The sequence below is a fragment of the Pseudopipra pipra genome, chromosome 11 (genome assembly GCF_036250125.1).
Source record: "Pseudopipra pipra isolate bDixPip1 chromosome 11, bDixPip1.hap1, whole genome shotgun sequence".
In the NCBI taxonomy this organism is placed as follows: Eukaryota; Metazoa; Chordata; class Aves; order Passeriformes; family Pipridae; genus Pseudopipra; species Pseudopipra pipra.
The window spans coordinates 10,281,227-10,294,713 of NC_087559.1; the positions used below are offsets into that span (position 1 = coordinate 10,281,227).

General features: G+C 45.2%; 1 protein-coding gene across 3 annotated transcripts in view; it reads right to left on the reverse strand.

Moving 5' to 3' along the window:
• Positions 1-10,553, reverse strand: part of SLC6A6 (solute carrier family 6 member 6) — a 93,504-nt gene extending 82,951 nt beyond the window's left edge. For 2 of the 3 annotated variants that reach the window (XM_064667475.1, XM_064667474.1), the window contains exon 1: positions 10,467-10,553. The gene's annotated coding sequence lies outside the window, so the exon portion shown is untranslated. The remainder of the gene's footprint in view (positions 1-10,466) is intronic. The other variant, XM_064667470.1, reaches the window with a different exon arrangement.
• Between the last annotated feature and the right edge of the window lie 2,934 nt (positions 10,554-13,487).

Here is a 13,487-nt window from a genome sequence, read left to right on the forward strand (position 1 = left end):
GGTAGTATAAACCTGATTTCCATCTGCTCATTCTGCTCTAAAGCCTGTGCAAAAGCTGGGTGGGATACTGCAATTACACCCTTTGCAAACATTAGGCAGTGTCAGGGAGCAGTGGGCTCTCCTGCTCTTACTGCACCAAAACTGCAGCCTAAAGACCACCCCCTGCCCCCTTCTGGGCAACTGCCTCCAGGCATAAGGCAGCAAATCATAGCTCTCCTCTGGCACAGCTGGGGACAAATGGCAATGCCAACCTTATCCCACAGAGGCAGCCACCTAAATGCAGCACATCCTTAAAGTTCTTCTAAATTGCAGGTGGGTAATCTCATCCCTTCTAACCTCAGTGTTAGCAGCCAAGGGGACACCTGGACAGCAGCTGGGCACCCTGCTCCTGCTCTAGGACTGCAGGGCCTCAGCAGAAAACATAGACTGCTGGTACGTGTTCCTATGTGCCATCTTTCACTTTGTGTAAACAGTGGCTACACAAACAACTGATAGGATAATAACTGGCTTCATACAGACCAGCACAAATAAAACCTTCCGGTGTTTTGGGCTTTTGTCTTCTCAGAACTTTCCCTTTCTAGAAGAGCATGATATGAAAGGTGTATTCCTTCATATTTCATTTGTTTTCGTATTGAGTCCAAGAGTTAAAACCTTCCCTGATTTAGCTGACGGTGGCTAAACTCCTACAGGCCTTTCATGCAAGGGAAGAGTCTTAGGCAGGCTGTAATTAGAATCTAGTAAAGAATGATCATTTGGCTTCTTTTTATTAACTGCTATTGACATAGCAGGATGTGATTTGCTGCATAAGAGCGAGAAAGGCTGGGGACAGCTTTTGCTGTGCAGTGGAATGGCATGGCAAACACGGCGTGCCCTGAGCTGTTTACCTTCCCCGTCCCTTCTACAGGGAACCTGTGACCTGCCACTCATGGACGTGGATATAAAAGCTGTTTTGGTTGGTTGTTTTTTCTGTTAGTGCAAGACAGCTGACACAGACTGTTTGCTTTGGGAAAACAACCAAACCCTTTTGTTTTGCATGAAGGGGGTAAAAGAACCTGTATATATAGAATTGCCCTGAGTCTGCAAACAGCTGCTGCATAAGGAAGAGCTAGTGACAGTCAGCTTTGGTGCACAATGACTGTCATTTTAGACCTATGGTGCCACTGTCATTTTAGAAATTCAGAAGCCTCAGGAAGCTGTTGAAGACAAAAAAATATTTCCCCACATGGATAAAAATAGGTTTTAAAATAAAAAACAACATGTGAGAGAACAGGCCAAGTCAGGATGGTTCACCTGAAATCATGAGAATTAGGAGCTGAGAAAAAATGAGATAGAGGTTGGTCTCTGCGCTTTGAGCTTAGCTGATCTGCACTTGCCATGGGACTGGGAAGTATAAACTGAGTTTTTGTACCACTTTTATAATCTGTGTCCTGCTGGACCAAATGTCTGGCCGTTTTAACACAAGAGAACTCATAGGAATAGCTTTGGGATTACTGCAGCCTGCACCACCCTGAGAGCAGCTTCAAGGGCAGGAGTTACCACAATCTAAACCCAGCACTTCGATACAGCCCTGCCTCAGTGCTGCCTTGAGCATGATGCTGCCTATGAGAGAGTCTGACAGACACCTGCCAGTTGCAGGTACCCATTCGTTCCATTTCCAGGTTTCTCCAAAACAGGAAACCACTCAGTGCTGAGAACTGAGCCATGAATGCATCCTGTGCATTTCAGAAAACTGTCCCAATGGAATGCTGGGAAAGGCAATGCTTGCTTATTTTATGTACAAAAAACCAGCTTACTTGTATCCCTGCAGATGGGCCTTATTTTAGCAGGAAGTCACTAGAAAGGTCTCCATGACACCAGCTACCATGGCCTGAAGCAGCTGAGCAGAGGCATGATCTGCTCAAGTCTTCATGCACCCAAATATCAATCCGTTCAGCACATGCACATGACAGTGATAACCATCTGAGGGACCACATGACAGACTAGAAAATCAGACAGCAAACCTCACCCCACTGTGTGTCACACAGTCCACTAGCCCAAACACATGCCATTTCAAGCCAAGTTCTTTACCAGATGAAAGGAAGGCCCTCCTGATCAGATGAACAGCATAGTAAGTGTTGCAGCCCTCAGCTGTGAACACGAATGCTCAATATGCCAGGTGGCTTAAACTGCAAGCATGTAATCTCCTGTTGCTGTGTAGCTTTCAGGCATCCTTCCACATTCTCAATTCTCCTGATAAATTTGTTTCCAAAGAACACATTTTCCAGCAATTCATAACATAAAACATCACACATTATGAAATCTATCTACCCCACTACAGCCAAGAGTGAAAGAGCTCATATATCCCTATAGAACCACTCTTGAATAGCTGGGGGGAAGCACACAACAAGGAGGTATGTTGTATTCTCTAGAGACCATCACTGTGACCATAGTGTAAATGACTACCCAAACTTCAGGGTATTTGCAAATATAGCTGAAGAGTGAGCAGAAAAACAAATAGAGCCTTTAACTAGAGAGAATAACATGGCTCTCTGCATAGGAAAGCCATATCTTTGCATGGTGCAGATCAACACAGCTCCATTATGGAATTACATCAGCCTGTGCCAATGGGGATTCGGTCCAAGTATGCACACAAGGATGTCTGTCTTTACCATGGAAACACAACACCTAGGTGAGGGACCACATGAGCAGCTTAACAACAACTGTATTAATACTTGACAGGGCAGGAAAGAAAAATGAAAACAATTGTTCTAATTGAAACTACGGGGGGTGTGTAAGTAGGGCAGAATGCACAGTAATTACCTGATTTGGAGGTGAGCCACAACACCAGCACTACTGCTCCTGCTCTATGGGACTGTGAAGGAGCCTAAGTAAACAGGATTTCGGTTTTCCATCTTTGGCTAAAATGGTTGTTTACACAGAAACAGAGAAGTGTGTAAAATGACATGGTGCCTGCTCAAGTCTGAGGATTGAAGCTGAGGAGCTGAATTTCTACCCACACTTGCACCAAACAACAAAGAGATGTGGTGCTCCCTGGGTTTCCTGCCTGGATAGTGGCTGGGCACAGCTTTGATCAGCTGTGGAAAGGAAACACCAGGTTACTGCAAATGAAATCAAGGCTCAGTTTCCAGGAGTGTTAACATGAACGTTCTGGATTTCCTGAGGCTGGAGATGCTACCAGCTCACAGTTCCCTCTCCCTGCAGTCCACCTGCCACATGCTGACCCCTATTCCTTCCTTGTAGGCGTCACCAGCAGCCCCTGGGCCCTGCTCCTCGCTCTCCACCACATCCTCTCCATGTTGCCTGCAGAGAGGCAAACCCACACAGAAAGCTGTCCAGAGACCAGTTCCCAGAAATCCCACACTGCGGTGGATTCCCAAGCAGGAGCTGCACGAGAAGCATGAAGACAACAGCTAATAGCAAAATGAGGCTCCACTGGTAGCATGGGTGGGGGATAACCTGGCCTGGAGTAACCTAGGAGTCATTTGGAAGTATCAGTTGAGAAGCAGCAATAGTGTCTACAGGAAAGACTGGATGAAGCCCTGGAGGAACAAAGCTGCTTTTCCAAGGAAAAGCCCAATAGGCAATGGCTTACCCAACGATCCTCATTCATGGCCCAAACAAGCATGTCTTAGTCATACAACAGAGGAACAACTTCAAGCATCTGCCCCATCACCAGTCACTGCTTTGTGACTGTGCTGAGCAGTGACTGCAGCCCAGCCGGCGGTACAGAGTGACAGGTCCTGCACGCCACCAACACATGGGTCTGAACCTGTGACCCACAGGTTCTGCAGACCATCACAAATCCCCTGAGACATACAGCTCCCCACAGCCTGCCAGGTTGTTTTTAGTTCGACAAATTCAAATGGCTGCCACAAAAGCTTAATCTCTTTCCAGCCACACTCACGCTGAGTGTCAATAGGAAAAAGTCTCATGAATACGCTTGATAATTACAGAGCCGTGGCTGTAGCAAAGAACAAAGTATAATGCAGGCTTGAATACTCAGGAAATTGACTGCTGATATGTTTCCATTCATTGTTTTGTTCTCTGTTCTCAGTGTTATATTAAAATCTCCTACTAAGAATGAGCTTTCTTGTTTAATGGAACTTGTCAGTTAGAGGAAATCTGCTTGAGCTGTTTGATCTATTCTTTAAAATAATATTAATTGCAAATTTAGCATATGACCCTTACTTAGCAAATCAGTCGAAAACTAGAGCTGATATTCTTCAAAATTTGTTACCCACAAAAAATCATGGGCCATCACTTTCTCCCTTTAATGCGTTCACCATCCCTTTGCCCCGACTATTCAGTCCTGGCTATTCATTAGATATGTTGATCGATCGTACCAGTCACCTGACGTTGTTTTCCTGACTCTATTAGTGAAAAGTGATAGCAGTGAATAGCAAACAGTAAACACGGAGAGAATCTCCGTTCACGAGAAAATTCATGAAACCTTGCAGTTTGTGAGCATTTTTATAAAATCCTGACAACCATATCAACTTTTTCGAGTGTGACCTCACGTCCATAGAAAATCACGCTCAGTGCTTCTGCCTGCCTCTCCATTAATGGAACTGGCTGTCTATTTTTGATTCCACGTGACTTGTAATTAAAGACTGAATTTGCATGTTTGCTATTCATCCTGATTCCCAGCATGTGCACTCACAATAACAAATCTTAACTTCAGGCTCAGAAGCTGATGTACAGCAGAATCTGGATTTCCAAAGTCCTACAATTCAGTGGTATTTAAATCTGAAGATTTCATTTGGTTCCTTGCAGACATAAAGGAACCATTTGGAAGAATCAGACGCAGTGGCCAGTTTAGACTCTATGTAAGTTTGTAGGATTATTTCAACTCGCTTGTTCTGAACTCTCAATGAAAATCTGCAAAAATGGGTTGCACTGGATGGCCGACAGAAACAGTATTTCTTTTGTGAATGTCTTCCTGCTTCCAGTTATATCAGAATGATGGAAGAAAGCGGAAATAGTTGATTTCAGGGTTCATGTAATTAGATATAACACATTCTGTCATCATCAGCACTTGACGCTTTTCTTTAGGCAATATCGAAGACTTTCGGAAATGCTCAGAAGCCACTGCTCACGTCAGCACGATCACAAGTGCTGTCACTTTTAGGAATTTGACTTTACAGATGGAGAAGTGGTGGCGTGAGCCCCCTCCCTGAGAGGTAGCAGACTCCCTTTCCCCTCCATCGTAACATCTCTGGCAGGCACCGGGAAATGCCTACCTTCTCTGGTGGCAGAGGTTTGGTTGTACCTGTGCTTATTCGTGGAATTTTCTTCACCTTGGCCTTGCTAAGAACACTGCCCTGGAGCTGTGCACTGCTGTCAGTGCTGCAGCTCTGTTTGCTGACACAGAATCGCCAACTGCGGATTAGGGGCAGCGAGACAGCCCTACAGAGGCACCTTAATGATGGACGTGCCTCAGCCGCGACTGCTCATGCTGTCGGGGGAGCCTGAGCTCCCTGCCTACGCGCGTTTCAGGACATGTACCGTCCTCCTGTGCTCCATCTTCCCTGCTCCTGACTAATTCAGGCAGCTCAAGTCACAGGGAATTCCTCTCCAATAAAACCATCCTTCCCCGCCCTGATCCTTTCCGAAGGCAAGGGCAGAATTGTTCAAAACAACCCAAGGGAAGACATTCAAAATAGGAGGTGACCTCCTTCCAACCCTCAGTGCTCGGGGCCGAGGTGTGGCCCCCCTCAAGCTCCCTGGGTCATTCCAGCACCTTTGTCTCATTCCCTCCTGGAGCGACGCCCTCCCGCGCCGCCGCCTCCCACGCGGCTCGTGTTTTCCGCGGCCCATGAAGAGTTCTCTGTTCCCGCATGAGTCACGCCCGCAGCCCGCGGGCAGTGACATCAGCCCCTCCGCAGCCCTCACCGGGGCCGAGCACGCCGGCTGCCCTTGGCATTGGCTCGGAGCAGGGCTTTGTGCCGAGGATAACGGCGGGGAATGCTCGTGGGGAGGGCGAGGAGCTGAGAGCGCAGCACGGGCGATGGCCGCATCGAGCGGTCTGCTGTGGGGGATGCCATCCCGTGAGCCGCAGGAGGAGCAGCTGCAGCAGCCCTGTTTTTCACGCCTGCCAGCAGGCAAACCCTCTCCTGGCATCCCCGGCGTGGTGCTAAAGCCCTGCCGGCTGTCACTACCTGCGCCAGCCACCCCGGGACACGGCACATGCTGCAAACACCTTTTTCTTTGACGGCGTTGGCGTTTCATCTGAGACCGGGACAGAGAGGGTGCGGCCGGTTTTCAAGACTGCTTTGAGACTACAATAAGAGCTCTTTATGGGCTTAAAATTACCATTCTGCAACACTGGCAAACCATTCTCTCTTCCAGGAAAGCTGTACCGCAGGAAAGTTATCCCTCCGGTGTTGTCAGCTGCACCAGCAGCAGTGCAGTCCTGTCGCTCTGACCAGAGGCCACTACGTCAAGGGATTGAATGACTTCATGACCTTGATGGATGCAAAGAGTCAGTTCAAGAGTGATCAGCTGTGCAAACGAAATGCTGCCACCTCATTGATAACAGGGGAGAGTGCCCATACCAGGGCAGAGGGGGGAGACATGTAAGGATGCAGCAGATAACAGTGACTCAGGGAGACGATGCCAACTCTGAGCTTGCTGTTTTGGGGAGATAGGCACCCCACCTACTTCAAGCCAGTACCCTTCTCTCTGTGGCAGGAGCAGCCAGTGCAGTTTGCCAAGGCTTTGCTATTAGAAAAATGTGTAATGAAGTATTTTTCTACCCATTTGCTTCTGCTAGTGCTGGTGGAAATTAGAACCATCCCAGAGTGGCTTGCTCACCCATCGACTTCAGCTACACCAGCAAAGCCCTCTCCATGTCTAGTGGGAAAGGGTGCCAGGTGAGCTCCTCCAATTGCTTTTGAAACATCAATAAGGCACTTACACACAGAGAGAAACAAATGAAAATTCTCAGTTCCAGTGCAAGGAGAGTTCTGCTTTTGCTCTGAGCTCACTACTTTGGTGCTGTTTGAGGCTTAGACTACAACTCCCACCTGCACTTCTGCTTTAGATTTGGCTGAACCTCCATGAAATGTCAGCTACAGTTATGAGATTCCAGCACAAGAGATGGGAAACACCTGATGGCTGACATTTCTTTCTGAGGCCTTTTTTGTCCCTGAGACTTCAGTACCCTGAACCTAAATCCTTCCCCCAGTTTGTCCTCCAACCCTGGCTACACATGCTGTAGCCAAATAACATCCCCCTCCTTTTTTTTTTCCTTCTGGAGACACAGCAGCTGTTCTGTTTTGCTGCTGAATGAGGCAATGTTTTACCGGCTACGGTTACTGATTTGCAGATTTTGGTGGCAACGCTGTCACAGAGTTCCCACCATCAGCCCCTGCCAGCATCCCCTTCCCACCACACAACACTTGGGCCTTTCAGCTAGGCCACTGCAGTTGTTCCTGGGCCATGGTGATCAGGCACTGATCTAGTTGAAGCAAATTGCAAAAACAAAAAGCAAAGCAAACCACACACACAAAAAAGGGAGAAAACAAAATCCTTCCTATTTCACAGAACATTTTGTTTACGGTCTTAACCCCCATCAGTTCCTGATGTGGCTTGCTGCAGAGTCACATGAAGAGTTATTTAGACACAGCTGGGAGGGGGCTGAGCTGGAGTAAAATGGTAGGAAAAAAAGGCTGAGACGGGAACATCTCAAGGTAGAATTACTACTAAAGCTTCCTTGTCCTCAAACCATGGCCAAGGTTTCTTATCTTGGACCACAACCATGAGATCACCATAACTTTCCAGTAAACAGCCAATTCATTTTACAATTTATACATCATTACGCATCCTCCACATACCAGAGAATTAGCTCTACAGAGAATTAGCTCTACAGACTCCTTTCAGGCCTTAAAAGGATCCTTAAGCTTCAGTTTTCATTTTTAAATGAATACAAGCATTTAACCGAGCTGTAAGCTATTAAAGCAAGACATCACTTCAGTGATAAACTAAATAATTTCAAAATAATTCACTTAATTGTCCCATTCATGGACCTATGCCTTCAGAATGGGACATGCTTTGAGATTCCAAGTGACACAAATACTAACAAAAATAACAACAGCACAGTCCATCATACTGAACAAAACAGTGATATACCAAAATACAGCTCGTTCTACTTTATCACAGGCTGTGCAGGGGTGTGGGTGGGAAGCAGGAGGCTGCAAGAAGAGACAGATAGAATAGCTCCTACATGCTACTTTTTCCTGTGTGTTGCTATTTGGCTTTTGCTGGAGAAGCACAGCAAATACATTAACACCCGCTCGAAAAATGAGCTGAGGTAATTCCATCTATGAGCATGTGATCAGTCCCGCTGCCACAAATGTTTTCCCTCTAGGTCCATATCTGAATCTCACACAGACTGACTCACGCTGCGGCCGTGAGCGTCACTACTACCCGGTAGCGTCAGGCTGTCATTTGTTTCCTTTTGGAACGGGATGTTCTATAATAGCTCCAACTCCCACTCGACAGTTGATGAAATTGCAGTTCTTTCACATACCTCCTTTGTTCCTGAGCAGTGAGGAGTTTTCAGTTTGTTTCTAAGGTGCTAAAAGAGGAGCAGAGTGGCCTGAGCTCGGGATGCCTCACCCAAAGCTCTAACAGGATGTGTCTTTTAACAGGATGAAGGTGTGATGGTTCTCAGTGTGCTGTAGAGTCTGCTCTCCAGAAAGACAAAGGAGGCACAGAGCAGACCTGTTGATTCTGGGGTTCTGCTTGAAGTACAGCTCTCTTTCTCATTCACAAGGCTTCTTTTCCTACAGCCAGGGAGAGACTGTCATGTCTCTTCATGGAAGGTGAAGCTCTGGACCTGCTGATGGAGCCATCAAAGAAGAACCAGCTCTGCTTCAGAGTGTCTTGCTGTGATGCTCAAATATGCAACACTTGCTTCTCAGCACTGGCTAGGTTTGATCCTCTGCTCCCCAAATGCTAAGCTACATCTGTGTCATAGTCTGGAACAGGTAAGTGCTTCAGAGGTGAATCCCTGACTGACTGTGTTTCAGTTCATACCGTGGCACAGTTTCAGAGCTCAGTCTACAGGACTAAGCTCATGCTAGTCTCAGGTTAAAATCCCCAAGTGTCAACAGTATAGAAACAGAGTCCTCAGCACCAACTGGTCTGTTCTGCTAGCTCAGTGCTCCTGTCACACCAAACTACCTGATACCACTGCTTGCTACCTGCCTTTGAGAGCCCAAAGTCCTGGAGTTGTCAGATCTCAGCACGCAATTGCAAAAGGAGGAACATGATGTGGTTCTAGAGGTGCAGCAGAAGAGAGGAAGCTGCAGTTCCCCAGGGTTCCCTGCCCATGTAAAGACCATGTTCATCAGGATACACCCGTAATGCTGCCAAGTTTCCTGCTGGGAACATCCTGACAGGCAGCTGATACAAAGGGACAGAACCAAGGGAGAGAGCCAAAGAATGAAAGGATGTAGATGATGACGGCATTTCTCCTGCTTAATTTTGGGATGCTGCTATGATTCAGTGCAGACTAGAATGGATTTGTCTCCACACTGGATACACAGGAAAATGGATGCATTGCTATGCAGAATCTAGTGTTCCCTGTTCCAAGTGCTACTCCCCTATTTATCAAAGAGCTTTAACCAAGTGGAGATCTGACATTACTTCCTAAGGTTGCAGCCATTCCCAAAGAGGAGGTCAACACCAACTTCAAGTGTGGTAAAAAGAGTATTCCCAGCATCCTTCAGAAAAAAATTATCACTTATTACCTGCCACTAGGAATATAATGGGAAGCTTAAAGATGACCTGGAGACAATTTGGAAAAGCAAAACTTATACTTTTCAAACTACACATAACATTTCTCTGAGAAACAGAAAAGTTCCTGAGGCTACTGCCTGCAAGAGGATGTCCTAAGAGTCTCTGAAGATATTTATTCTGACCTCCCGGACCTTTGTCCAAGGTTCATTCACTGGTGTTAAATAAATAAGCATTAACAAACCCAAAGCTCCAGACCTTCCACTGTCCTGCATTGAGCCAAGACCTTAAGCAAAGAGGCTTAAGTCACATTTATATTTCCTTTGACCTAAAGACAGAGCACAGCTCAGTAAATCCCAGTTATGGAGCGAAAAGACCTTTATGGCTGCACAACCTTGCATTCAGCTGCCTGAGAAATCTTTAGAAACCACTGCAAAGGCAGATCATCACAACCTGGCATTCCCTGCTCACTGCAGACAACTTTACATGCAGCACTGGCTGGGGAGAGCAGTCAGAGCCCCAACCCTGACTTACTTGCATGACAGCCCTCAGGAATCCTCCTGGTGCTGCCTGTCCAGCCTTAGGTAATGCTGCACTGCAGGAATACAGTGCTCAGGCTCTCAGAGCCGGCCCTCAAGCTTTGGCAGCTGCCAGGACAAAAGACAATCTCTAAATTAAGTCACTACAATCTCACAGACATCACCTATAACTTTACCTGGGCTTACCTGGGTCGATGTGGAGGGTAGGGCAGCGTTTCTCTTGACATTCAAAACGAACGCGTGCACCAGAGAATACGAGGCTCCTCGTACACAGGGTATTGTTCTGGATTTCGTATTTCTTCGGGGTTGTCTTGGCAACGAAGAGGGTTTGCCGCTAGAGGTGTGTGAAACACTGGGCAACAAAAAACATCACAACTCCCCCTTGTTTCATTCCATCACCCTGTTAAACCAGACTCTTTTTCAGCCTGCTGGGATGCTATCAGAGCGCTGTGTGTCAGAAGGGGCAGCACAAATCAGCATGGACTCCTCCGCCTCCCCCTTCCCCCCAGCGCTGTGATTCTGAAAATAACAAAAATTGACATTTTTCATTGGGAAATGATGCCTATCCAGACACATTTATAAGCTCTGTTCCCTTTCTCCCTTCAACTACCTTCTTAGGGAGTAGTTCCCTGGTGAGCAATGGAACTGACAGTTCCAGAATGGATGAGTTGATGGTTTTAAGCAAAATTAGGTTTGTTTGTTTGTTTGTTTTGTTTTGTTTTGTTTAGTTTATTGACATGTTTAGTGACTTCATTGAAGTCAAAGGGGTGACTGTGGACTGATTCCAATATAACCAAGTTTGCCATTTTGTCCTGATCAGAAGGAGTCTTTCCTTTGTGAAGAGAAGAGATGCTGGACAGCTAAATGCTACAACTGGTCAACAAGTGGTAGTGCACCACTTGCCCTTCTGACTGAGCTCCTTCCATGGACAACAGATCTTTATTTGCTATGAGTGAGGTCCAGGAATTATTCTCGAAAGTTTTTAAATCATCTTTGGATGCAATTTCAAATTGCTCATTGATATCACTTGCCTTTACTTTTACTTACTGAAAGCATTAAAAAATTAACCCAAACAGCTGTTCACATGCCTCTATTTTTTATGTAGCAAAATGAAAAAACGTCTGAACAGCTGTGTCAGTAAAACACATCCAGGTGGCCTCCCTAAGGCAAAGTTTCTACGAAATCTGTAAGGTAATGTTTTTATTATCTGAGTTATTGTATTTCTTTTTTATTACTTCACTCTCGTGGATTCTTAAAGAGGTATTGGCCACTTATTTCTTATTTTCATCCTTGCCCCTCAGTGTTCGAGCTGTGTCTCAGCTCAACAGAAATGTTGCAGTGATTCAGCCATGAAGGGTGAAAATCACCCTTTCAGCACAATCCTCCTGAACCTATTCTGAAGTCTTGAATGGGATTTAAGATGGGGTGAGAAGCAACTTTATAGATCTGGCCTTTCTATGGGGAGAAACTTAGGCCGTAGCACCAAACATTACCCTAGGGAGACTGAAGGGCAGAGGGAATTTGTTTTCCGTGTTGTATAACCAAGTCACCTGAGGTTCACAGTTTTTTGGCAATCCCTTGACAAGGTAGCTGGATGATCCTCAAGGAGAGGCTAATGACTCACAATTACACAAGAGTCTGAAAGAGCAGTTGTTTGGAACTCCAGCATGGGAAGCTAATCAAATTCTCAGCCGGGTGGTGCTGAAATTCACACAGCCAGGCTCATGTCAGGTTCACTGAAAAAGGCTCATGAACTTCCCTTACGGAGGATTTGAACTCCTTAACCAGTCTCCCATTCTGCATGGAGAACATTTTAGCTTTCAAAACTCTGGTGCCCCCTCCATGCACTTGCTGTCATGGTCCCACCATGAGAGGCTTCCAGACGCCTGCTCTGAGCCCTGTGCTCCGCGGCACCACACTCCATCTGTGCTCCAGGCCATTGCATCATGGTCCAAACTTAAGCCCTGTCCAGCCATCCAGGGCTCATCTATTTAGTCCCTTCCATATAAACCCTCCTAAGAGTGTGATTCTGTTGCTATAAGACAGCTTGCTGATTTATGGAAGTGTTATCCATAAATTGCTTATTGATGTTTTCTTCCCTGACTTTGGTCCTTGGATTATGAATTCTGCAGAACAAAGTTAAAGCACTGAAGTGTCTGAAGATTGCCAGCTACATCACAGGTGTTACAGCAAATGATATTCATAATAAGAACAGCAATGTTAATTGTAGTGATTAAATAATTCGTTGCTGTTATTATTCTTTCTCCTATTCCTACAATATTTGACAACTATGGGCTCTCCAAAGAGTTCCTTGGACTGAAGAAATATTTTCAGGTGACTCAGAGTGCAAAGAAAAGAGAAAACAGTTTTATATTGTTACAAACACAAATATAGCTGATATTGTTACATATTAGTATACAGTGATTTTATATTAAATTATTTTGCTGAAATTTCTAGTTTTTAAAGTTGCTTTTTAACTTACAGCATAATGATTATAGCTAAATGTCTGAAAATTTTTTATATACTAGTAAGAGTTTTTCCTTTTTTTTTTTTTTTAATTGGCTTGAGAAAAAAGTATATAAAAATGTCTGTACATGACAAGGACCATCTTTCAGGGGAAAGCTCAGCAAAATCATCCCTGAGTCTAAAGGAAAATTTCATTCTCCTCTAAATCATTGCCTTTTGGTACATTTTCTTCATATTTAGTAGCTGGATGCAATCCTCTCTATATGTAGTAAGCCTGTGTTATTACAATTCCAGCACGATATATGTTTATTTGGAGTCTAACAAGATCATCAATCAGGAAATAGCACTGCACTTCATATTATGCATTTATTTATAGTGTTAGGATGAGATTTACCTGGGTCCAGAGAACAAAATTAGGCTGTTACAGCCCTTGGTTTCATATAAGTTATTTTCCTCTCAATGCCTATGCCCCATGGACTTGAATTTATTTCACCAATACTGGATGAGAAATCTCCCATTCTCTCACTGCCTCCAGGTAACAATGTCTATACCTTTCCTCCTGCTTCCAATTTCTTGTCCTTTAAAATATAATAACAGTCACAGAGCAAGAAAGTCTGCAGTGTATAGGGAATATTTTTTTCATTTTCAATCCTTTTGTAATTAAAGAAATCCTACTTAGTAATTTGATGTCTTTACTGACATTATCATACTTCTGATCTTAACCTTCCAGTTGAAGTTTAG